The sequence below is a fragment of the Peromyscus eremicus genome, chromosome 2 (assembly GCF_949786415.1).
Source record: "Peromyscus eremicus chromosome 2, PerEre_H2_v1, whole genome shotgun sequence".
NCBI classification, from domain to species: domain Eukaryota; kingdom Metazoa; phylum Chordata; class Mammalia; order Rodentia; family Cricetidae; genus Peromyscus; species Peromyscus eremicus.
The window spans coordinates 143,937,599-143,964,444 of record NC_081417.1 but is presented as its reverse complement, the minus strand read 5'-3'; the positions used below and the strand labels follow the sequence as shown (position 1 = coordinate 143,964,444).

The 26,846-nt window shown below is 55.5% G+C and overlaps 1 long non-coding RNA gene across 1 annotated transcript in view; it reads right to left on the bottom strand.

The window, feature by feature from the left end:
* The window catches only part of LOC131904134 (uncharacterized), a 50,987-nt gene that overhangs the window by 1,281 nt on the left and 22,860 nt on the right, over positions 1-26,846 (bottom strand). The window contains exon 3 of the long non-coding RNA XR_009377681.1: positions 5,429-5,610. This is a non-coding gene — a long non-coding RNA (uncharacterized LOC131904134). The remainder of the gene's footprint in view (positions 1-5,428; positions 5,611-26,846) is intronic.

The window sequence follows — 26,846 nt, the reverse complement described above, 5'->3', positions numbered from 1 at the left end:
CCGTGTCTGTCTCTCATGAAGTTTTTTTCCTTATTCTTTTCTAGACCCAACAAAGATGCAGGGGGAAGAACAGTGACAAGAAAGGAGTTGGGTAGAGATGCTGCACGCCGTTAACCCCAGCACTCGGGAGGCAGAGGAAGTGGTCTCTGAGTTCGAGGCCAGCCTGGTCTACAGAGCGAATTCCAGGTCAGTCAGGGCTACACAGAGAAACCCTGTCTTCAAAAACCAAAACAGAAGAAAAGAAAGAATGTAGCCCTTCGTCTGTCTCTGGCGTCCTGCCTTCCTCACAGCCTTCTGTCCGGCCCCTGCGCCCTCCGTGAGTCCTATCTATTTATTTCACCTTCATAGTATTTATTACAACTGTAATCAATTACTTGTGTGACTGGCTATTTAGTGTGTCTCCCTCGAGACTGTGGGTTCTTCAGGGGCAGGGATCACACATGTCTTGTTTACTGCTGTATCCTCTGACCCCAGAGCCTGAGCTATGGATGCTACATAAATATTTACGGAGTGACTCTGAGCTGGTCAGAGCAGAGCTGGGACTTAGACCTAGGCCTATCTGACTCCCAAAGGCGCCTGAAGACTCAGAGCTGAGCAGGAACCAGGACAGAGCAGAGTCTAGCCTCGGATCCCTGCCTATTGTTTGGTCCTGAACTAGCGCCGGATCATCAGCTTATGCTCTATGGACAGGTTGCCATATTGCCTAGTGCTGGCCCATAGGGAGAATGCAGGGCTGACTCAGGAGGAGGACACTGTGGGAAAGGTCACTCTTGTGGGCCCCTGTGGTAAGCAGCGATATGCAATCCACTGAGTTCTAAGCATCACCAGGGCAAGGCTGTCTGTTCTGCTCACTTCATCTCTCAACATCAGGAAAGGAATGTAGCCCATAGGAGTAGTGGGCAGAAAGAACTTTGCAACCGACATATACGGCCCACCGAGTCGTCACAGCAACCCAGGAGGCATGCACGGCTTATCATCCTGGAGCTGCAGAGCAAACGGGCCCAGAGTCCCTGTGAAACTCGCCTGAAGCCACCCAGCTGTTCAGAGGCAGACTTCCTCAATCTCTTAGGGCCAAAGCCTCTTTCCCATTCTCAGCTCCTGCAACAACCCTTCAGCCACTTCTGGAAAGGCTCCTTCTAGAGCTGTGGTCTAATTTAAGGCTGGGAGGAACACTGAAATTATCTAAGCCATTGGCTTCCAAGCCCTGAGCCTGGGGGAGTGGAAGAGCTGTGTAACACTCCAGATACCCAGGCCCTAGTCCAGGAGGGCCTGACTCACACATCTGAGGGACATCTGGGAAGCTGTCGTTGTAATCTGCTCCCCCAGTGGGTGCCCTGTGCTTTCATGCCATTTCACGGAAGATGAGACCGAAATGGGGAGAGCTTAGGAGTCTTCACTGCAGGCCACAAACAGTACATGAAGGACCCTTCTGCTGTATATCCAGGTCAGTGTCCATTTCTGTCCACCGTCCCAGGCCTCATCCTTCTGCCTCCACTACACCTGCTAACTCTCCCAGACCTAGCTGAGGACCTGTACCCTTTCAACTCAGCACTGCTTCTCTCCCCTACGCACACACACACACACACACACACACGCACACACACACACGCGCACACACACACACACGCGCACACACACACACGCGCGCACACACACACACGCACGCACGCACACACACACACGCACACACACACGCACACACACACGCGCGCGCACGCACACACACGCGCGCACACACACACACGCACACACACGCACACACACGCGCGCACACACACACGCGCACGCACACGCACACACACACGCGCACACACACACACACGCACACGCGCGCACACACACACGCGCACACACACGCGCACACACACACACACGCGCGCACACACACACACGCACACACACGCACACACGCACACACGCACACACACACGCGCGCACACACACACACACACACGCACGCACACACACACGCACACGCACGCACACGCACACGCACACGCACACGCACACACACACACACACACACGCACACACACACACTATAACCTGGAATTCTCTATGTCCATCATGCTGGCCTAACAGGCAGCTGTGCAACCAATAATAACCTTGAACTTGTAACCCTCCTGACCCCACCTCCTTAATGAGACCACAGGGTACACCACACACCCAGTTTTTGTGGGTGCTGGCGATTGAACCCAGGCCTCTGTGCATGGCAGGCAAACACTCTACCAATGTACCTACATTTCCAGCCCCCCTCTCCTTCTTTTTGGGAGACAAGGTTTTACTTGGGAGTTGTGGTTGGCCTAGAAATCACTATGCAGACCAAGCTGACCTCAAACTTGCAGCTATCCTCCTGCCTCTGCCAGTGCTGACAGCACTAGCATGTACCACCATGCCCGGTGAGTTTAGCTAGCACCGCTGTTTTTGAAGAGAGAACACCTTCAGAGTGTAGGCAAAGCCAGGCAAGGGCGCACGCCTTTAACCCCAGCATTCAGGAGGCAGAGGCAGGCCGATCTCTGTCAGTTCAAAGCCAGCCTGGTCTACAGAGTGAGTTCCAGGCCAGTGAGGGCTACAGAATAAGACCCTGCCTCAAAGTATGGAAGCAGCTCAGGCTCTGGAATCGCCGAGTCAGTTTCCTAGCAGTAAGCTGGACCTGGCTCTGAGATACCCACCAGCAGCCACCGCTCCTTCCTTGCTGTGGGTGTGGCTCGGCAGGCCTCCCCGCTCTAGAGGCCTCCCACTTGGGGCCCGAGGGTGTGATCTTGGCAGAAGACACAAACCTCTCCAGTGGCTGCTTCGGCTCCACCCACCCACGAAGACCTTTGGCCACATCCTCCTGACTGTCCACTGCTCTTTTGCAGCCTTCAGGATCTGAGGGAAGCAGCTGGCTCCCTTCCCCACCACACCCCAACAGGCAGCCATTCTTTTGGCCTCTTCTCAAAGGTACTACCTAGCCCAAGTCTGTGAATGAAAAGTCAAAAGGGTCCTCTGTCTGCGCGTCTGTTCCCGGGTCAGTGTCTGAGCTTGCCCACAGGGACACCAGCTGGCTAGAAGGGGGGCCCCAACCTGCAGAGCACAGTGCCGGGAAGCACCAGCCCACATCCTTGATCCCCAGCCCCACCCTCCCCCGCTGTGGCTGTGACCACCCCACCCCTTCCCCAGCCCTCCTCCCCCTCACCCACCCCTAACCTCCCCAGGGGAGCCAAGCTGCCAGCCCCAGCTCTCACTTCCGGCCTCATGACCCTCTCTCCAGCCTGCATGCACCCCCCTTCCCGTTTCCCTCGGCTGGTTTGAAGGCCCAAGGATGTCCCCGGCCTCCCAGCAGTGGGAAACACTGCTGTTCTGAAACGTTCCTCAGGACCCCTCTTCTCCACCGAGGCGCTTCTACCCAGGATCAGCCCCCTCCCTCTCAGGAACTTGGTATCACCCTCTAGGTCTTCTCTTCTTTTTAGCCTCTAGTGCCTACGCAACCTCAGAGCTTCTAGCAAGCAGATTCCAGCCCCAGGTCAGAGCGAAACAATGAACCAGTCACTTATTTTTTAAATGTGAGCACAGAGAGGCTTAGTCATGCCCTTAAGGACACACAGCCATGCCGTTCAATTTTGCTGTTGTGTAAATTTGGTTTTGTTGGGATCCTCTAGACCAAATTGCTTCACCACCCGGAGATTAAGCCTCGCTCGCCTCCCCTAACTATCTTAACTATCAGTTCTAACCTATCCTTCTCTTAGCTTTTTACCTGTCATCAAGATGCACTACCTCCCCTGACCACTAGGTGTCCCCTCGGAGCCACTGATGCCCCAAGGGGAGCTGGTCCTGCCCCGCCCCCCAGGCAACAGCTTCCCCCCACCCACCCCAGCTCAGTACAGCACTGCATACCCCACCCTACCATATCCCCAGCCACACAGAGCTCCTTTGTGCAGCCCCCGCCCACCCTCTTCCTGTCCAGAGTGGGGCACCTGGCAAGCAGGTCTGTTCCTGAACCGCCCCCTGCCAGCCCCCTGCCCTGGGTGCCAGGTGTGTGGACGCCACTGCCAGCTCTCACTGGACCGGAGGGTCACCCCACTGGCAGCCCTCCCTTCCTCCCTCCGAGGTCACCCAGGGACTGAGCTTCCCGCCCACTCCACCCCCATCCCCTCCTGCCCTTGGCCCTTCCAGACTCCTGTCCTTGTCTTTCCTTCTGTCTCCCAGAGGACTCCCTCCTCCAGTACCACTGGCACCTCCTCCCACCTCTCTCCCACCCCCGCCCACATCCCTCCCCAGAGAGAGCCAGTTCTGCCCCGCCCCTTGCTGCCGACCAGGTCGGAAGAACTCCTCCTCCTCCTGGAAAGTCACTGTTGGAAAGGAAGTGACTTCAGCAATTTGGCCACAAGGCTGGGCACTGCTGAGCCCAGCTCAGCTCAAGTCCTGCCCAGCCCACCTCCAAAGCACAATGGAAGCCATGTGCTCACGCCACCTCACCTAGCACGCACCAAACCCACCCGAGGGTATCTGAGTCTTGAGCACACACCTCTCCAGTAGCACCCTGGGTGGTAGAAACAACCTAGTAGACCCACACCTGCACAGGACCCACATCCAGTACAGTCACCACCACAGCGCACTGCATGTGAAGGGAGCTCTTAACTATGCCCCCAGCCTAGGCCACTTACATAACTCTTGGACACACAGCCTTATGCACTAAAGGCAGAGAGAGCCCTGCACACCTGCTCGCACACAAACGCAGAACCAGTGCACTTACAGCCCCACATCCTCCCATAGCCCTGCCTCCCCACCCTTCCTATCCCTGGAGGCCCAACCCCCATACAGACCTCAGGAATGCTCCTTTGGAAGTTGGGTGGGGTTCCCAGCAGGCTAAACTAAGGAGCTTCCTGGAGCCTGAGGCTTGTGTGTGTGTGTCAGTTCAGGGAGTTGCCTCTATAGGGCAGGGCAGCCCCACCTGGCCTCTGTGACTAGAAGCCTGGGTGGGCTAACCTGGGCCATGAGAAAGATGGGTCCTATCACTCCCCCGACCCCTAGCCCGCTGCAGTCACACCTGGACTACCCTCTCAGTACCTCATCTTGGCTTCCTAGCTCTGTTTCCAAAGACTCCAGTAAGGGGTGTCATGGAGGGGTGGTGGTCAGCTGAACATTTCAGGCACTCTGGTTTCCACCTCTGCCCTGAATCCTGGTCAACGTCACAACCCATTTCTCCACCCAGTTCTCTCAGGTCACCAAGGCACAGGGAAGAGTCCTCAGGCTAGAAGGCAGGATTCTAAGAGACTCACTGTCTATCCATTGCCCTATCCAAGTCTCCATTGCCCTTTCTGGATGATGGGAAGGTCGAATAAGCTGGACTTAAAGGCTTCTTGACTTAGGGGTCTCTCTCTCCTCTCTTTTTGCCTAAGCTGAGATCCCGGATACGCCGTCCCAGGCCCGCCTTGCTCACAGTTACCTGAGCAGGCTTTGCAGAGGCCTGGCTCAGCAGGAAAGCTCTGTCTCCACCAGCATCAGCTTCTCCAGGGTGGTTTCTGCAGAGGCCCGAGTGGTGCCCCTCGCCTGGGACCCTCCGCACACACTCAGCTGGGATGGCTCTGGGGTCCAGGCCGATGAGTAGACAATCAGGCAAGCTCCCATCTGCAGAAGCAAGCACAGCACGCCAAAGATAAGCACGGATGCAGGCAGAGGGCAGAAGGCTACTGAGCCAGGAGGGCCTGCTTCGTACCAGTGCAGCTCTGACTTTATCCCGCTGCAGACTGAGTACCTCCCCACCCCCTTGTAATTCTTTAAATATTTAATTCTTATATTGTGTGTGTTTTGCATGCCTGATGCCCACAGGCCAAAGAGGGGGTTGGATCCCCTGGAACTAGAGTTACAGGTGGTGGTGAGCCACTATATAGGTACTGTGAACGGAACCTAGGTCTTAGCAAGAGCAACAAGTGCTCTTAACCTGTGAGTCATCTCTCCGGCCCTGAGTCCCTGTCTCTAACAACCCCAGGCTCCTGTCTGGAAGAGGTGTCTTTGCATGTCTAGGTACTCAAATATGTGCACAAGCTGCCGACAGGAGAGACAGAGGAGGGAACCTCCCCTTGGCAAAATTCCCTCATCCAGTATCCTTTATGGTTCTCCATCTTCTCATCCCTAAAACGGGGAGGTACACCTTAGGAACGAGAGGGGGAGCGAGCTGGAGGGAGGGAGGGGGCTTGTGACTGTGCAGGTGTGGGCTGCTGTTCTGAGTGGTAGGATGCCCATTTTCATGAAGGTGCATATGCAGCTGGCATTTGCCCATCTCCCGCAGCAACTGGTTACACCTCTCGTTTTCTTAAACCATGGCCTTTCTCTCCACTCCTCTGCTTCCTGCCCATTGGCTGGGCCCCGAGGTCTGCACTGAAGCCCGGGTGTATGTGTGTGTCTAAGGAACAAGCCTCACGGAAGCTTATAGGCTCTGGTTGCCTGCTAACATGCATGTGTGAGGCCTCTGCCTGTATAAATGCACAGCTATGACTTTCAGCCATCTGAGTACATACACACACCTGTATGAGGGTTGCTCGGTCTATTCTGTCTGCCATGCCTCTCTATAGATGCCAGTGTTGGACTGTGCATGTGAGCGGGCTCAGGTGGAGCCCAGAGGCAGAGCACTTGCCTGGCATACACAAGACCCTGGGTTCCACTCCCAGCACCACAATAAATAAGTTTACACACACATGCGGGATCGTGTGTTTGATCAGTAATGACCGGTCTATCGCTGAGTCTATGCCTGTGTCTACCAGACTCAAGCGTCTTCAGTTATACTTGCTGACATGGGCACCATCTAAATTTCTATTCTGTTCAGCTCTGTGTGTGTATTTAGCTGAGCCTGTGACAGGTGTGCCCAGCTGTGAGTGTGCCTGTGTATGTACACACTGTGCCTGTCTCGCTGAATCTCACTGTGTCAGGAGCCAGAGCAGCTCCTGCCTGCCTCAGAGCTGGAGGGATGTGTTTGGCAGCAGGGTGGGGGCGGGTGGCTGATCCTCTGCTGTCCCTGCAGGTTTCCAATCTCCAGGCCTGGGACCGCAGGCACCAGTGTCACCGCGGATCAGCATCGCCCACCTTCTACCTCTGCCTTTCCTTTCTGTGGGCTTTTGGGGTCATGGTGTGATGGCGTGACTGGTCACAGTGTCCCTGTGGGTTTATTTTGCCACGGTCAGCATGTGTGTGCGGGTGTGTCTTTGCATGCGTGGATTTGTGTGACCTTACCATTGTGAGTCTGTGCACACCGTGTATTTGGGTATGTTGGTGGGTCCCTGTGTTATCCCATTATATATCTGTGCCAGCGTGACTGGGTGTCAGCATCAACACATGAGAGGGTCTACGTGCCTGTCAGCACAATGGCGCCTCAGTGTTCGTGTGGTACCTTTGTGAGGCTGTGTGTGTGCCACTGTTTGTGTGTTGTGTGTGCTGGCTCCCCTCTTCACTCCCTATCTCCTGAGTGCCTGAGTGTGCTCTCTCTCTCCTCTCCTCTCCTCTCCCTCTCCTCTCTCTCTCTCTCTCTCTCTCTCTCTCTCCTCTCTCTCTGTAGGAGCCAGACAACTCCCCAAGCCTGGATTAGGGACAATTTATCCACAGGCAGAGAAGAATTCCAACCTGCCAGAGCTTCCTTCTGATCCGCCTCCCCTTCCCTGTGGTTGGGTGGGCACAGAAATGCAGCGTAGCAGCTCCCAAGCCCTCGGGGAGCCCCCACCTCCACAGTCCCCCAGAGGCCCAGAAAGGTGGAAAAGGTGGGACTCTGGGTGGCCTGAGCCCCCCAACCCTAGTGACTGACTGGCCCCCATCCAGGACCCCATAGCTCAGCTAATCTTGGCCCTCTTCTCCTACATAGGGTAGGTGGGTGAGAGAGGAGTCTGCATGGGATCTGCCCGGCCCTCAGGGCTGAGGAGACCTAAGGAGTAGCTGCCCTCAGAGCGTCTATATCCTGATATTCTCCAGTTGATAAATGCCAGCCCCCCAACAAATAACTAGGGAACATGCAACTGAACCCATTCAGGCTGGAGAGGGGGGCTGTGTGGTGAGGGGATGTGGCAAGGGGGAGCAGGGTTGGGCTGGGACTAAGGCTCCCTTCACGGTGCTCCAGGCGCAAGGCAGAGTCACATGTTTCCTATTAGCTGCTTTGGCCTCCTTGTTCGGGGGTGTTGGCTGGGGGAGATTTGTTCTGGTTGCAGGCACCAGCAGAGACCACACAAGAGAGAGCGGGGGGGGGGGGGCATTCTCTAGCAAGCACCAGAGGCAGCAAGGAAGAGAGACAGAGAGACAAGGACAGAAGACAGAGGCTGGTCATGTGAAAGGTGAACAGAGACAGTGGGGGACGGGACAAGGAGGCAGGCTGGGCTAGGCCCCGGACACAGGACAGCAGCAGCCCAGGGAGGCAGTCTGAAGAGGATGTGGTGGACAGAGCGGGAAGACGAGGTGAGGGCCTCACAAGCAGGGATGTGGATGCCCAGGCGGGCGGCGGGCGGGCGGGGGCAGCCAGTGCCTGAGCCTCCCGCCTGCTGACCCTCCAGCCTTGGAGATAACAGACCCGAATAGTGCTGACTTGCGGTTCAGAAATCCAATATCCTCCGCGGCGCACTAATCGACTACCTGAGCCCCAGCCCGCGTGAGCTGCCCCGATTAATCCTGCGGCTCCACAGCCTTAATTAGTTTAACAGTTTCAGGGGCAGAAGAGGCAGGCAACAGGGTCCCTAGGCCTATGGGGACACAGCCCTCATGCAAACCCTGTCTAGAGCGCCACCTCCTCAGTCACACACCTGCTTAGGCCCCAGAGGCCCCTTCCCACACCATCTGAAAAACACTGGGTCCTTTCTCCTGGGGCACAGTCCCAAGGGCTGGCACTTAGGTCAGAAGGTAGGTCATGTGACACTAAGACGCCCACCTTGTACTGTGCTTACTTAGTTCCTCTGGCCAGCCTTTTGGGGGCCTTGTGATCTCTATGGGGAAGCTTCACATCACAGGGCAATATGTTGTTTAGGATGAGAGACAAACTCCTAACTCTCTGATCATCCCAACAACATGAGATAATCATACATGCCACTCCCCACAACAGCCGGAGAGACAGGTGTATGGTCACTGACAACCTCCCCTACAGGAACAACTAAGCACCTTACCTGTTGCTTACTTGAAAGTTTGAGATGGTCATATCTGACACCCCCAGATGACACAAGATGGGTGTCCAGCTATCACCCCTCACAACACTGTAACTACCACCAGGCACCTCTTACCCAAAAACAGGATGTGCAGAAAACCTATCACATACAGCGTACCACCAAAACAGCCCCCACCATGGGACAAAACCTGGTCCTTCTCTGAGTCTCCCCACCCCCACCATCTAGACACCACATACCACCTCTGCCTGCTCTGGACAGGTGACAGCCCACCCACATCCCTCCTCCAGCACTGTCGCCAGCCTGGGTGGTGCTGTCTGTCCTCTGCCTGCAGAAGCGTCACAGCTCACAGGGCATGAATGTCACCCCAGCAATGCTAGAACCGGGCACAGCCACACGTTGCCCCAGTGACAAACGCTACTGGCCCCAGGAGGAGGTGGAGGCACACAGGGCTCTGGGTGTGACCTTGCTCCCTGGACACCAGGAGGGGAGGTACTGTGGCCTCCTGCCTGGGTAACCCAGCAGCCAAGCAGCAGCGCTGAGACAAGCTGGGGAGGAAACTGCCTGGGCACCAGACAACCAGGAAATTTCACCTTCCCAAGCTCCCGTTCCATTCCTAATGAACTCAAGGAGGGAGCAGGACAGCAGCCCTGAGCCCCCTTGGCTGGGAAGGTTGTCCCTCTTCCTTATAAAGGCCCCCTCTCCAAACTTCAGGCCACAGAACTAGGGATAGGGACAAGGAGGCCAAAGTCCAGGAGCATGACTCACTTGGGGAACAGGCCCAGCCTGCTGGCCAGAGTGGTGAGGGAGGCCAGGAGCCACGAGGCCCGGGTTCAAGTCTACGCTCCTCCCAAGCCAAGCTGTGTGACCTTGGAGCAGCAGCTCAGCCTCTTTGGCTTGAGGGAGAGAGATGGGGCCAAGGAAGTGCTGGGGTCAGAAAGCAGCTCTGGGGAAGGGAGGGAGGGTGGCGGGCTCCATCTCTGCTGTTGCTTCCTTCCTCAAGGACCCTCCCTCCTCTCCTTGCATGTCAGTGCCCCATCTATAAAGCTGGCCTCAGAAGATCACACGGCACATGCAGAACGGGAAGGGAGAGGAGTAACTAAGGAGCTGGACACCCCCCTAGCTAGACCAGTGTCAGCTGAACCCTGTTTCCATTGCCTGGCTTCCCACAGGGACTGTTTCTTTATGGCAGCCTGGAGCTGTGGGGTGGGAGTGTTGAGGTGTTGGTGGATAGAGGACAGATTGCCTTAAGCTCAGACCAAGGAATCAGACAGAAGTCTGTCCTCCCCCTCACCTTTACCCTCAACCTCACTTGGACTACCTTAGAACCCTGGATTTGTGCAACAGCTCAGAGGGAGGGAATGGACCGCGCCCTATCCCCCCCCCGCTGCACCCATGACCCGCAAGAGCACCTGAGATGGCAGTGTTCAAGAGGCCCTTTACTGTATGCAAGTCCAGAGAGGGACAGACCTAGCCCGAGGTCACACAGCCGGGCTGCAGCAAAGAACTCTCTTCAGCAACATTCTCAGAGCAGAGTCCTTCTAGCCCCTGGGGGTGGCTAGAGCTAGGGGGCCCTGGGGGACTTAGCAAAAAAACGTGGTGACAGATGGCCTGCCGAGGCAGCGGCGATCTGGGCGGCTGGCAGGCATGCTCGCTCCCGCGCAGGGAAGCAGCTAATTTTAGCTGAGGCCTTGATGCCAGCTTTGTTCCCCCCACCCACCCGCCAAGGGGGCCCAGCATGCTTTGCGTGCAACCCGCCCCCCTGGCACCCCCCTACCTGACCCCCTTGGTGAGTAGTGTCCAGACCCAGGGTCCTAGGATTGTCTGCCTGACTAGGCCTCATCATACCAAGAGGCCAGGGTTGGGCCCTAGAGGCCTGGCTCACTACCCTAGGACCGATTTGCCCACGACTCAAAGCTCATTCCTTGAAGGATGACAGGAGGATGACAGAAGGATGACAGAGGCCACTGTCCAGACTGGGGCTGCCAGCTTTGAGGAGAGGTGGGCACTGCCCTCCACTCGGCAGTTAAGGAGACAGGACCCTGATTCCACCAAGACTCTGGTTCTGGGCAGCGGTGAACCTGGTGCTGGTGAGCAGGGCAGTTACTGGAGCCTTTGCTTGTTCCAGGAACTCTAAAGTGCTTTAAAGAAGTATCAGGTTTGGAAACTGAGGCATAGCCTGGGGTAACCATCATATCAGGAGAAAAGGGTCAGTGAGGCCTAGGTACCCTACAAGATGGCAGGGCTCTTGTCTGGCCTAGCGCCCGGGACTGCTCCACTTGGGCTGGCGGAAGGATGACCAAATAGGGCATGTTCAACCTCTCAAACTGCAAAGGATTCTTCATCTGGTACCCTATTTTCTGAAGACTGCTCATTTCAAGCCCAGTGGGGCTCTCAGGGCGGAGAGTCTCTACTAGAAAGGGGCATTTCTTTGGGGTGACTCTGAAGGGACACCCTCAGCTCCCTGGCCAGTGGTTACAAGGGAGATGGCCAAGTAGGAAACGGGAGGCATCTCAAAGAAATCTGCATGTTAGAGAAGCAGTGAGGACGGAAGAGGAGGGAGAGATCGAGGCAGAGAGAGGAAGATGTTGGGTGCAAGAAAAACAGCCTAAGGAGAAAAGAGGGAGGGATAGGAAACGAAGCTGGGGAGAGGTAGGGAGAGCATGCCAGGGAAAACAGCAAGAAAAAGACTCAGGAAGAGTGTGAAGAGAAGGAGGAAGAAAGAGACAAAGAGAGAGAGAGAGAGGCAGGATGATGCAGAGACAAAGACACACACAGAGGGAGAGAGATGGAGGAGCCTGCCACAGACAGGCCTAGGCACAGCAACCCAAGGAGCTGGAGACGGGGACTGACACACCCAGAGACTAGCGGAGACAGTCAAGAGGGTGAGACACACTCACAGACTGGGGTGGGAAGAAGGGGGAGACACTAAGTGATGGATAGAGTGTAGGGGGAACAGCAGGAGTAGGCAGGGGTGGAGGGAGGGGCGCACGCAGGAGGGGAGATGTCGCCAGAACTGGGGGGGACGACAGAGGACAGAAATGGAATGTGGGTCTGGGCATGAGGCTCACAGATGCATCGGCTCTGGTTTCAGCTGGGGCAGTTGGCTGCTGGGGGGGGGGGGGCAGGGCTTTGGAAGGGGGGGCTTGTTGCCATGGCGGCGGGCACGGCAGGGGCACAGTCTGCTGGCACTTGGAGCTCTGGGCATGGTAGGGGGCTGACTAAGGGGAAAAGGGGTGTGTGTGATGAAGAAGCCTCGCCCCTGCCATAAGGCTCTACCAGGAAGTTTCCAGAGAGCAACTGGAAGATGCTGGAGCGGATCAGGGCTCTTGGGCTTTACCCCACCCCAGGGGGGCACCCTTCCCCAGGTCACGTGTGCCATCCGAGGGTTCCACCTGTGTCTCAGGATGTCCCCTGGGGATCTTCCTCCTCTGTCCCCTCCAGTCTGCCTGAAGATCCCACATGCTGTTGCGGCGGCTGCTGCTTGCAGGGAAGCAAGATTGTGAATTCAGGATCTGTAATCCTAACGCAGAGCCCAGGCCTACCGGGCTCCAGTTGCCAAGGCGACGGTGGGTCAGAGGGCAGTGCAGGGCGCCCGCTCCTCCAAGTCAGAATCCCAATTGTTAAAGCCCAAGAATAAACAGCTGAAGCGGCTGTGGGGGGGCCGGGAGGGGGGGGCCGAGGTCTGCATGGGCTCAGTGTGGTGTTGTCAAGCGACATGTCACTAATTGTCTGAAGGAACGGGCTGAGGCAGCTCTTAACTGCTTCCGTGCCACCCGAGACACCTTGGCTGCTTGGCCTCATCCCTAGGGCTTCCTTCCCAGCATTCCACTAGGCCAGCCTGTGGGTGTGTGTAGGGGGAAGAGTGCTGGGCCAGCATAATCTCTGCCTCCTTTGCACCGAACCCCCACATACTCTGGCTCCCAACACTCCTCTTTGCCCAACTTGGAACCTCCCACCTGCAAGCTAAATCTTTATGTCCCCAGAACCAGTAACCCCCAATCACTGGGCTCACGACATTTCATGAAGTCCGGCATTGCTTCCCGTGGCTTGTGAATGCTCTTAGCTCCCCCAACCACCCCTTCTTGCCCTAAGTCAGAGGGTCTGGTACAGATGTGTGGAAGGCAAAGACAGACAGACCCAGTGCTCTCCTGCTCTCTGTGCAGAGGGCTGGAGTTGAACAGTCTCTCTGGTGAGGGAGGGAGGGGGCCTCCAGCTCTTCCGCCTGTAGTTCCCCCTCCCTAGTCAGTCACACTCAGAGCCAGAGGTGTGAGGAGAGCCAAGAGCCTGGCTTCTAGCTTTTCTGTTTTGCTTGCTGTGTGGCTCTGGACAGTTTTCCTTCCACATAAGCTTGTCGCCTCCTTTGTCCTTCTCGTCTGACTCTTGCCATGCCTGTAGCCCCCGTTCGGGAGTTCCCAACCCTGCTGTGAAAAGGTAAATCACAAGGAAGGGGCAGCGTCTAACACACAGTAAACTGCTTCATAGATAGCTGGGGTTGTGAGGACCTTAGCGCCTCTCCCTCTGTAAGCACAGCCAAGAGTAAAGGTAATGGGCGGGGGGGCGTTTACTGGAGGTGAGGATCGATTCTGGGAAGGTTTTCTGCAGAAAATAGTATCTGGCAAAATGTGGACAGGAACTGGAAAAATCAGAGGCCTCCAGAAGAAGTCCTGTTAGGATTTCAAAGGGGAGCCAGCCCCATGGTCTCAGGATCCCCGTTCAGCCTCTTCCGCTGCAGGAAGGGGGAAGTCTTTGAGGTCTCCCTGCTCCAAAGTCAGTCCAGCCTGCTCCAGCATCTCCTGCTGACTCCACCCACTGCGCTCCGGAACTCAGGGGAGTAGGCAAGGCTCCAGAGGATGGTGGTGGCACCCGGAGTGCCATCTCAAGGAGGGGGTGTGGAGCTTTGGGTACAACTTCAGTCCCTGACCCTCTTTCCTGGGACTTCAGAGCTAGTCTTCCTCTGCCCAGGGGGGCCTCAGAGCACCCGCACCCCTTAGATGGATACCTGTGGGCAAAGACTGAAGCCCGTGGGCTGGGATCTGGGCTTAGAAACAGGGGATCCCCCAGAGAGCCCGGCCCAGCCAGCTGGGGGCTGAAAGCGGACAAAAGACTACTTGTTCTCAAGATGCCTGCGCCTTCTCAAACATACCTACAGCCGCACTCTGGGGACAGTTACACCCACAGAGTCACACAAAGCCTGGGGTGGAAGGGGGGTTGCAGCAGCTACCCCAGAGGTCAACAATAGGAACAGCCCTAAGCTGAACCAACCCTTGCCTCACACAGAACACCTCGTCATATTCCATCCAAGTCAGTTACAGATAGCCCCACAGCCTGACTGAGAGACCCAGGCAGTCTCAAAGCCCTCCCCTTCATCCTGCCTACAGCTTCCCAACCTCTCTAGAGTTGGCTTGGCAGCTAGTGAGACTTATTATCATCGTTTTTATTTTATTTTTTTATTCTTGGTAGTGCTTGGAATTGAACCCAGGGCTTCAAGCATGTCAAGTAAGTGCCCTGCTCACATTACTTTTTACTGAGTACTTGTTCTTCCTTCCTCTGCAGACAGGTCAACATGCTTAGGTGAAAAGTTTGCTTTAGTGTCTTGAGTCTTGATCTCACCACTAAGACAGAGGCAAAGGTCCGAACCAAAGCCAGGCCTGATTTAAGAGCCCAAGTTCTTACGTGTGTTTATCTCTGCTTGCCGTCACACCGTGTTACACCCAGCACCCTACCACATACATGACCAGACAGCAGCGACATGTCTGAATGGAGGTGTAACTCTCCATCCCACACATCTCAATGCCAGTCTGGCACCAGGCGGGCAACTCTAACTCCGCGGTGTGTACGCTGGCCCTCAGAATTACAGAGGTCTAGAGCATGAATGGGAACAGAAGAGACTGACTATCTCTAACTTCTCCAGCAGGGTCACCTCTGACTCCCCTAACCCCAGGATGACAAAGCACCACACACTGGCTGGGGTGCCTGACCCCTTGGGCCTGGACCCTCCCCTAGCCCACTGTCCCTGATGAGAACAAGTCTAAACAAACTCCTTCCTGGGGATGTCAAAGCACCTTTCTGGGGGAGGTGGTGCTGTGATCCTCCAGCCTAGCTAGGGAGAAGGATCAGGTTACTCTTTCCCCGAGCTGTGCCCTGGACTCCTTGGGGTTGACCTTTCACCTCATCCAGGCCTGGACCCAAAGGGGGAGGCCAGGCCTCACCTCCTGTTAACCCTCTGCATTCCTTATTTGATTCCTGGACTCCTGCCAGGGCCTAGTAGGTCTGAAGGAGCCTAGCCAGGCATGCCAACCTTTCTCCCGCCTCCCATCCTATCGGGCTTTCCAAAGAGCCTTAGGGAAGGCACATCCCTGCCCCCTGCCCATGCTGCCCTGCTGGGATCAGATGCCTCAGCCCAGGCAGCTGAAAATGACCTGGGCTATTTTGGCTACAGTGTCATGTTGCAGCTCCCCCTTGAGCTGGCTGCTGCCCACACCTCTCCAGACCATGGCTCCCTACCCTCACTCATATCTTCCCCCATAATCACTGACTAACAGGATACAAGGGCTCTTAACTGGCCTAAGCTCTTCATGACTGAGGCCATGAGGAGCCAGTCATGGGCCTGGGCAGAGAACCAGGCTCCCTGAGCTCCCGCCCAGGTCTCTAACAGCCTGCTCTGTACCCTGGATGCCACAGCCTCTGACCCAGCCAACCTCCCCCAAGCACCGAAAGTCACATTGGAGGCTACCCATAAGTCCCTGGGCCGCTCCGCATGTCAGAAACTGTCCCTGCCATGCTCTTCTTTGTTCAGAACTGGTCTCAGGTCTGTACACCTATGGCACAGACACGTGGGCCTACCTGGAAGGTTTGCGGGTGTATGAAGTGGGAGAAAAGACAGGGAGACTGAAGCCTGGATAGGAGTGGATTCAGACGTCAGTCCCAGCTGCCCGCTTCCATTCCTATCAACCCAACTCCCTCCAGGCCTCTGCCCGTGCCCGCTCTCTGCCTTAAGCTCCAACCCTCCTGGGAAGGAATGTGACTGGTCAGGTCTGAGCTGACCAAGAGTGGTTACAAGGTGACAGACGCCCCCCCCATGCTCCCATCCCCCTACCCTAGGGGAGCTCACATACCAAGATGGGGGGCAGTTTAACCCTTTGCAGTCTGGTTTTCAAGAAGAAAAGATGGGTACTCTACTTCCTTTGACCAATGCTATATATATATATATAAAACGGCTTCATGGAGGGTAGGACGTGTTCCTGCACAACCTCCTTGTCCAATAGGATGGGGGCATCTGTCTGCCTGGCTACTCTTTATTAAGAAATCCCTCGACACCCTAAACGTTTCGTCTCATCTCCCATAATATGGGAAAACAGCCAGTGGTGCTGAGGGCCTAGAGGAGGCTTCATGAACCCCAACCTCAGGAGCCCCTAGGCGGATGGGAGAAATACAACCCTGCCCCGGGGAGTCTGGTGGGGGAGTCCAGGCACAGAGGCTGGGACAAAGAGCTGAGAGCAACAGGGGCCCTGAGCTGCCTCACAAGTGAGCGGAAGCCAACTCAGGAGAACTAGCCAGGTGGGGTCAGGCCGGGCAGGGTTCCCAGAGGCCCTTGGCCTTACACCCCTCCCCCCCCCCAGGCTCTGGAATCTCGGGGGTCAGGGCTGAGGGACAGCTCCACCCCCTGCTCCCCTCAGGCTCAGGAATTCCACCAGCAAATGTGGGGGGGGGGCCGGCTTCGGACTCTGTCCAAGTTGGCTCCCACTGGATTGGGAAAGCAGTTCCGCCCCACCCCCACCCCCACCCAAGCCCCTAAGGCTGGCCCCCAGCCCTCTTCTCTCCCCCTGCCTGGGCTGGCATGGTGTGTGCCAGGCGCTGGCAGAAAACAAACCCGCCGCCGGGGTGGGTTTGCAGGGAGCGGGGTAACCTTGACACAGTTGCAGCAGTCGCTAATGGCAGACACACACTCCGCCTGTTCTGGGGGGACTGTTGCCGTTGCTAGGAAACCGGCAGCCGCGTGAATGGAAATGGGTCAGTAAACCTGGGGAGAGATAGTGTGACACTGGAACCACTGCAGCTGCTCCAGCCCACACCGAAATCCCTCCTCTTCAATATTTATCACTCCCGCCTGGGCCCTCAGCTCCTGCCAGACCCTGCACCAGCCTGGCCCTCGGGCCCCCCCAAGGCCTGATAAGGGTAGAGGGAGAAAAAAAAAAACGATGGATGGGGTTGCTTATCCACTGTTGGGGTGGGAGGTGAGTCGCGATGGAACTGGTTCTGGAGGAGATTGAACAGGAAACAGAATCTAATCCCGTGGTGGGGAAGGGGTTAAAAGGTCAATTCACGCCTGTTCCTGACTTAGGCACCGTGGTAAAATTACTGTGAGTGAGCGGCCTAGCGGCTGCCTGTTACCTGCACAAACACTAGAAAAGGCAGACGTCCCTCCTGTCTTCACCCAGTTTGGGGGTCTCTCTCCTTCTAGGTAGGGACTAGAAGAGAACATGACCAGGATTGATTGGCAGCCTGAAAATACCAATCAATAGGCCCATACAGACAGCATCCCAAACGACCAGGGGCTGCCTACTTACCACACAGACCTCCACTGATACACCTTCCAGATAACTCACTGCTCAGGAAACCTTGACAACAACCCCACACAGGAACCCTCACAATAGAACATAGCCTGCGATTCAGAATAGTGTCCTTCAGCTCAACTCCCACCGCCAAGTAGGCAAACCTAGGCACAGGCTAAACTCTCCTACCCACGAGGCTGTCCAGCACTGACTCAAAGCCAACTCCTCTCCCGTTTTCCCTCCTTCCCACAGCCAGCCTCCTTGTCTAGAGCACACCCCAATCCACTGCCGCTGTGATGACTCTTGGGCACACATCCACAAGTTAGCAGCCCCATGCCCAGCACCCCATCCCTAGAGGCTGACTGGTCCCTGACACACACATTCCTTTCCTCTCCAAGCATGCAGCCTCACAGCCCTGCCTGACACAAGCGCTCATTCTTGAGCACAGGCCTCTCTTCAGATACCAGGAACCCTGGGAGTTAGCAACACTGCTCATTTGGGTGACATGCCCCCTCCACCCACCACGATTTCCGTCAGAATCCCTGAAGGGTGTGTTTCAGTAAGGAAGGCACTCTGGCTTTCTGGGGGGGTGGGGGATACCTTGACAGGGATCTCCCAGCCGACTTGGTTCTGTGTGCTATCTCCTAGGATACATCAGTCAACACGGGCTTGGAGCCTGTCAGAGCTAGAAGGTGCCTGAGGGAGTCACTAATCCAGCCTCTGTGTCAGGCAGAAGGGAACAGAGACTCTGAGGAGAAATCACCCGCTCAAAGTCACACAGCCTAGTGGCTGGTTGCAGCTTTTTTTCCTTCATTCAGTCCATTACTGTGAGCCCTCTACAGGTACGACAGAAACTAGCCAGATATATGCATGTTGCCTTCCAAAGGGACCTGTTTTACAACCTGCTGCCTACTCCTTAACACACGCTCCAACACTTTCTGCTTCTGCAAAACAGGCTGCCCCTGTGTGGTGGTCAGAGTGGGCTGTGCTGGACTTAGTCTAGTCATGGGGCAAGTTCCTGAACTTTGTATCCGGGATCCCAGGGCACTACCCGAGCCCCAAGAAGCTTTCTCTATTCCCTCTACCTGTCTTCAAAGCAAAAATCCCTTGAGTTCCAAGGCATCCCTGTCTTGTATTATTTAAGTAGATCTCTGCCAGGATGCCTCTAGGATGATGAATGAAGAGGTATTCAAGGGATATATAGCCATATATAATACCTGGTGGTGTTGGGGGTTAAATGCAAGCAAGGCTTTGGGCCATAAGCAAGCACCTTAAGATTCTGCTCCACCTCTGGCCTTTCCTAAGTAGTTTTTGCAGAAAGGCAAATCGGGGTTCACAGAAGTAGGCCTCAAGTTTACAGTCGAATGGCAAGTTTTTTGCTGTTGTTTTGCGGCAGGGTCTGACTGTGTAGCCCTGGCTGGCTTCAAACTTACAGAGACCCACCCGCCTCTGCCTCCCAAGTGCTAGGATTAAAGTCATGCAACATCGGGGCCTACTGAAACGAATCCTGAACCCCTTCCAGTAGCCTCGTCTTTCCCAGTGGGCAAGGAAGGCCAAGCAAACAGAAAACAGACCTGGGGAAGGTGGGGGTGGGGAGAGGGTGGGAACAACACAGGCCCAGGTGTACTTCCTGGGCTGAAGTGGAGCCTAGGGGAATTTGAATTTGAATCTGCACATCTGGCCTGGCCGTGGCCGAGTAAAGTGAGCCAGGAGCCCCAAAGGAAGAATCCCACTGACCTTAAGCCTGCCTGGGCCCTACACCTGGAGAAGCCAAGCTTTGTGTTCTGCCAGCCCCACCCCCCAGCGGAACAGTGGGAGCATCCGGAGGAGACCAGCCCCCTCCTAGGGCATCAGTTTCCAGTCCATACTTGGGGAAGGGCTTTAATGTCAAGCATCGTGGCTCCCAGCACTCTAAAGGTCTGTTGCCCCAGTGTAGAGCGAGCTGAGACCAACAACAGAAAGCGTGAGTTTAATGAATAAAATGAACACTCAATAAAGCCAATCTTTCCCTTCCCATCCTTCCCAAGAGGCACTGCTTACCTTGGGAAGCCACATTTCACAGGTCCGGTGGAGGGTAGGTGGGACTAATAATGCTTAAGGGTGGCCTCTACTCTGCTGAGCGGGACGCATGTTACTCAGGTGTGCTGACTATGGGTAGGCATCACACTAATTGCTTCACAAGTGCCAACTGCAAGCTCCACGAGGCCCAGGCCTGCCTACTATCCTCTAGTTTCTCAGAGAGAAAAGAAAACTCAGGAGTGACGAGACTTGCCCAGGGTCACTGAACGGTGCACTACAGAAGGGGGCCAGCCGGCCTGCCACCGCTGCTCTACTTTAACGGGGTGAGCTCGGTGGGGGCGGGCATTGTAACTGAACCGGGGCCTTGGGCTGGGAGTGGCCCAAACGGTTCATCCGTCTCCATCTCCAGAGCTCAACCAAACGGTGCCGGAATTAGGCAAAGTTGTGGGAAAACGATCCCTTAACACCCCCACCCACCCATCAGTGCCCAGAGTGAGCCCTGAGAGGTCACTTACCAACTCCCCTGGATTCCAGGGCTCCGGCAAAAGGGAGGCCCTCCCTCCGGGGTCCCTTTTTCTGGACTCTCTGACCTGCAAGGTTCAGAGTCGCCCCTCAAAGCAAGCTGCTGCGGGAGCTGGGGGAAACGATCCAGGATGTTTCCAGCGGTCCGCCGCCCACTGGCTCGGTAGTTGCGCGAGGAGGGGGGGGGGGCCCGAGAGAGGACGGCCTCGCCTCCCTCCTACGGAGGAAGCCCTTCGACGCCTCAGCTCGAGCAGGAGGCGCGGGCCGGCCGGCCGGCCGGAGGAACCCGCTCCCGAGTTTTCCCGCCGCTGCCCCTCGAGCTACCTGGCCGGCCCCGGTGCCTGCGCCTGCGCCCCCGCCCCCGCCCCCTCCCCAGGAGGCCGCAGGGCTTGTGACTCTTGCAGAGGTGACGGGCCGAGAGGGAAACCAGGCGGCGGGGGGAGGGGCGTCGCCTGCACCTGGCCCCTGTCCGCCGCCCAGGCCGGGAAGGGCGGGCCTGGACCCCCGCCAGCCCCGAAGGAGCGGCGGGGGAGGGGAGCCTCCTGCCTCGCCCGGGGGAGGTCCGGGAGCGGCCGGGGAAACCTCCCACACCACCGGAGCGGCGGAGACGCGTCCGGGGGTCGGGCGGCTCGGCGCCCCTTCCCGAGCTGCGCTGGGCCGGGCTCCCCCGGCCGGCCGCGCTCTCCAGCTGCAGGAAATTCCAGAAGCTCTCCATCATCCGGGCGCAGCGCGCAGCCCAGGCTGCCAAGGCTCCCCGAAGGAGAGCCACATGCCGGCCGGCCGGCCGACCGCGCGGCCCGCCCTCGCCCCCACCCTGTCCCACTCGGCCCCGCCGGCCGGCCACGTAGCCCGGCCCGCCACCCCTTCTTCCCGCGCCCCGGGGCCCCGGGGCCCCGGCGGAATGCGTGGCGGCCCCGGCTGGGGGCTATTTTGAGCGGGAAGGGGAGCGGCCCGGCCGCGGGGTTTTCGGCTTTTTCCTGGCCCCCGGCCCGCTAGCCCAGGCCCTCGGCTGCCCGCGGAGGAGGGACACGTGGAAGGGGAGAGGAGGGCAGCCTCGATCCGGCTCCGGGCTGGGGAGGGCCCCGGAGACACCCGGCCCGACTTGCTTCGCTCTGCGGGCCGAGCGACGGGATTACTAATAGCGCCTTGCACGGGCGGCGGCGGCTCCAGGGCGCCCGCTACCTGCACGCCCCTCCTCCGGTGAGCGCCGGCGGCCGGGGCACTCCCTCCCCAGCGGCGGACTCAGGCCTCACTGGATAGCGCCACCGAGCACCAGTGGCCAATCACCGGCCTCGATTTCCTTACCTGTAAGTTGGGATGAGCTATCTGGCTTTATTTGGAGGGTACCATAGTCACTTTGCTGTGCGCCTTCCCCCCGGGCAAAACACTTTTCTTTTTCTTGGGGGGTTGGGGGGAGCTTAGTTTTAACATTTATAAAGTGAGCGGGATTTAGAAGCCCCCTTTTCAGAGGAAAAGTTCCCCACACCAGAACAATGTATTTTCATACAATACATTTGCATCTAGCGCCTACTCAACGTTGGTGGCCAACGGCGTGCACACTGGCTCTGCATTATCAGAATGAATTAACTCCATTAAGGTCCCAATAAAGATACAGTGTTTTTGCTCCGGAGGAAACCGAGGCTCGCTAAGTGACCTGCCAAAGGTTAGACAATGGCCCAGCCCAAAGTCAGACAAACTGGCTTCAGAGTATGAGGTAATTACTGACCCAAGACAAACCCTAAAACACTCAGTTGCTTTTGACTAGTGGGCAGAGGAGGTACCCAATACAATCTTCCTGCTCTTTAGCACCCCATGCAGCCCTCTGAATCTATTCAACACCTACGATGGGACAGCTAGGGGGTCCCCAGGATAGTGTCTAAAAATGGGTACCCAACTATCCAACAGCCCAAAGACTGCACACTGCTCTCAAATGCTCATCTCAGACTACTAGGCCCCCGTAGTCTACTAATTTGTCAAATTCTAGACTCAACCCAGCCTCAGAGGTAAGGGGTATGGGGATGTGAAGGGAGATGACACGTTGGGGGGGGGCATCCTGTGACAGAGTCTAGAGCTGCTTCCTGCTCCCTCCACATCCCCCCCCAGCAAGGGAACACAAAGGTTGGCAGTCACATAACCCCTCCCCTCCGCCCCGGAAACCTGGCAGTTTATTTCTGTCTCCGGGTCCCCTGTTTCCATAGAGTCAGTCCAGGAAGGCTGGCAGCAGCTGGCTTAGAGGGGCAGAGCTTCTGCTCCAAGGGTCCAGCTGCCACCCTGCCCTGCCCCCCTGCCAGGCCAGACCAGACTCCAGAGTCAGAGGTGACATTGGGAAGAGCTTAGGACTGGCTCTGAGGTGATGGCAAATGTCCTGAGGGGCCTGGAACCACAACAAGAGGTTCCACCTGAGGCCAGTTCGTCAGAATTCTGAGGGAGGGAATCCTTTCTCCTCAACCCACAACCCAGGTGCTGTCTCCTGCTGGGCCAGTCTATACCAGTTCAAGCTGGTCAAGGATGTAACCTAGCACTTCAACCCTATGTATTCCAGATTATTCTGGCTCATGACTCCTGGACCTTAGTCCCAAAGGAAAGGCTGCTTCTAAATCCATGCTGCCCTATTAGCCAGTTGCCACATGTGGCTTCTGGGCATCAAGAACACTGTTAGTGTGAAGTGGGAAATACTGCTAAGTATAAAATACACAGCAGATACTTAAGTCTTACCCTAAAAGAAGGAAAATATCTCAGTAGTTTTATAATGATTATATGTTGACGATCCTATCTTTGATTTGCTGAGTTAGATAAGATACGTTATTAAATGGATTTTGCTTCTTTTTTTTTTTTTCCTTCGGTGAATGTATTAGAAGCCCCAGCACATGCCTATAATTCCAGCATGTGGGAGTCTAAGAAAGGGTCTTGAGTTTGAGATGAAGCAAGCTTGGGCTACATACATAGTGAGTTCCCAGCCTCCTTTGCCACACAGACACTTTGTCTTAAAAATTAAAAAAAGTGACTATTAGGCATGGCACACGCCTTTAATCCCCAGAACCAGCCAGAGCTGTACAGTAAGACCCTGTCTCGATAAAAAAATAAAAAAAGAGGTATTAGAAAAATTTTAATTACATACATTACTTCCTCTGCTTTATTACACCACGCTATTCCAGATCAGATGGTGCTCTGGCTTATGACCAAAACTGCCAACTGCAGATCAATATCTGTGGCTGTCGTTCACCCACTTCCCCATATCCAGACCACAGCCCTACACATAGGTCTGAATCTCAATGCCCCATGCTCCCCCACCTCAGCTTTCTGTGAATTTAGGCAAAGCCAGAGATTTTTGTTATTGTTGTATTTGGTTTGAGACAGGGATTTTTCTCTGTGTAGCCTTAGCTATCCTGGAACTCTCCCTGTAGCCCAGGCTGGTCCCGAACTCACAGAGATCCACCTGCCTCTGCCTCCCAAGTGCTGGGATTAAAGTCGTGCGCCACCACCACCCGGCAAAGTCAGAGATCTGTAACTATTTTCAGCCACTATCTAGGTGTTACCGCTGCTTCTTTTTGAGACATGACTGTATTCTGTAGCCCAGGCTGGTGTGGAACTCACTGTGTAGCCCAGGCTGGCCTCAAATTCAACATCCTCCTGCCTTGACTTCCCCGGTGCCGGGATGTGCTCACACTTGGCCCTAGTCTATTTTCTACTCACTAATTCCAGATGGTTAGATCACATTCTAAGTCAACCCGCCCGATACACCAAATCTGTTTGCTTAGAGATCACTAATATTAGTTTAAAATCTGCACACCCTTCAGAAAGAATAAGGCTTTTCACCAGGAGCTGGCAAATTACAGCCCATGGGCCAAATCCAGCCTGTTGTCTATTTCATAATTAAAGTTTGACTGGAACCTAGCCAGGTCACCTGTTTATGCAATAGCTGAGCCTACTTTCAAGGTATCCCAATGGAGAATGAATGCCTACAAAGCCTTAAAATTTTTTATTATCTGCCTCTTTACAAAAAGACCTATTCTAGACAACCAAGTTCAATTCCTCATAAATCTAGATTTCAGCCTGAGCCAGTGGCCTCGGCTGATTTCTGTCTCTTCCTGCTGTGCTTCTGATGGAGCCTGATGAGACCCTAACATGGGTCCCAAGCAGCTTGGGTTCCAGATGCTACTGTAATCTCATCCGATGGACCCCAGGCCTCTTCTCTGGAATGGAAAGACTCTCTCCATTCCGGCATTCCCCTGGAGAGTTCAAGGCCCATTGGCCCTTCTCGGTGGCCTTGGGACAGGGAGGGAGGGTAGATTCCAGAGACGGCACTGGAGGATGAGTCAAAGGGTCAGGGATAAGCCCTTCTCTGCCAGGCACTGCACATAATCAGGTCATGAAGTTAGAGTAGCCTACACACCACCCTTTCCCGGCAGACTCCAGTGCGGGTCCATTAGCAGTAGGCTCCTAGAAGGCCAGGGAGCTAGCTCTAAATGAAATCTTCATTCTCCACCCTCACCTTGGGTCACCTGATGCCTCACACCTCAGGGCTAAGCAGGCCCTTTTCCCTACCTCCAGCTCTGACTTCTTCATGGCTTTCTTTAAAAATCCTCCCAGGCCTGGCCTGTCTCTGCCGTTCTCTTCTCTCCTTGGTCTGAGAATGCTGGGCTAACCCTAATGGCCGGGTTGACAAAGTCTTTCCAGCTGTGACTCTGAGCGGTCGGTCACTCAGCCTCTCTAGGCCTCCTGAGTTTCCGCACCCACAGAACAGAACACATTCAGTGGTATGCATTTCTTATGGCTGTTGCACAGCTTTAACAAGACTGTGAGACAGAACCCTTCACGCAGCGCCCGGTGCGGTGCAGAGTGAGCACTTAGTGCCAGGTGCTGTTGGTACTTACACTGACCCTCCAGCTTAATTCAAAATTGGATTTTGTCAGGTGTATAGCCTCACAAACTGTTGACCAAACCATTCTTATATTTATCTGGAGAGAGGGTCCTGGCGCTGTCATTTTCTCAGAATGGATCCTTAGCCCCAAAAGTTAAAAATCTAAATGAGAAAACAGAGGTACATAGAAGGAAAGAAGTGGCCAGCACTAGGAAGGACCAGTGTTCAAACGTGTAAGATCTCAGGTCTCATTTCTTCTACCAATCCATCTGCCTGGCCTGACCTCATCCCTCCTCAGGATCAGCTGTGGAGGTTCCTCAGTGGGCTTCCCACCCCATCACTGTCAAGGAACCGCTTCTAAACTTCTGCCAGATATCTTTTGTTTTTATTTTGTTTTGTTTTGTTTGAGAAAGAGTTTCTCTGTGTAGCTTTGGAGCCTGTCCTAGAACTCGCTCTGTAGACCAGGCTGGCCTCGAACTCACAGAGATCCGCCTGCCTCTGTCTCCCGAGTGCTGGGATTACAGGCGTGGGCCACCACCGCCTGGCTTGTGCCAGATCTCTTACTCAGATCCCATTCTCATGACACTGTGTCTTTGCCTTGCTGCTGCTGACTTAGTCAAGGCCAAGGTCTCCAGGTTGACATTCGGTGGCCTTCACAGCCAGCTGGGGCCCACTGGTCATCTCACCCTTCCCTCTCCTCTGGTCAGTGGGCTGATTTCTTCCTTTCCAACTGTCTGAGTACCACCCACAGGCTCACTCAGGTTGGGACAGTTCCTGCCCTGCTGGCCTGTCAGCCAGTGCTTCAGGCCTAGCCGGCTGCCCCCACTCTGCCCTTGGGGTTATCCCGAGGTCCAGCCTCTCCTTGAGCAGACCGGGCTGAGGTGTACTGACCACACGGCCGGCTCCAGGAAGTAGGCCACTGCCCTAACTATGCAGCTTGGCTCCGTGTCTGGATACTGGCTTACCTTAGGTCTCACCTGTCCTCTCCACTCTTATTCTGTCCCCTGGCCGCAGGGACTCCCGGGGAGTCAAGGGCATAGCACCACCCTCAAAGTCGGGACGGAGTCTCCAAGTCTGCTTTCCCCTCTGAGTGTCAGTGTCTCTTCTGTAGATGGGCACAGCCATATCTGCACCTCACATGAGCTTCACAAAGGCTAGATTGCTTGTAGACTCTGGTGTGTGTGTGTGTGTGTGTGTGTGTGTGTGTGTGTGTGTGTAGATGTGTTCTGCTAAAGTTTGCAAAAATTCCAAATAGTCACCACAGCCTCTATCTCTAAGTTTATTTCAAATTCTCATCCATGACAAGAGAGGTGCTATGCACCCTGACTTCTGGATACTCAGGAGGCTGAGTCAGGAGGGTGGCCAGGAGTCCCTCAGCAGCTGGCCAACACAGTGAGACCTTTGTTTCCAAAAAAAATAAAAACCTACATCCAGGGCACTCTTGCAATCTTGTACTCTCTAAGCCCTACCCTGTTTGCCTGCTTGGTACTTCTAATAACCATCTAACAAACCTCTCTCTCTCTCTCTCTCTCTCTCTCTCTCTCTCTCTCTCTCTCTCTCGCGCGCGCTCTCTCGCTCTCTCTCCATGCGTATTCACACACACACACACACACACACACACACACATTTGCTCTTGTTTATTTTGGAGACAGGATCTCACTATGTAGTCAGGTTGTCCTTAAACTCATGACTCTCTTGCCTTAGCCACCCTAGGATTACAGACATACACCACCATGCCTAGCCAGCTAATAATCCATACATTCTACCTGCCTTTGTGTG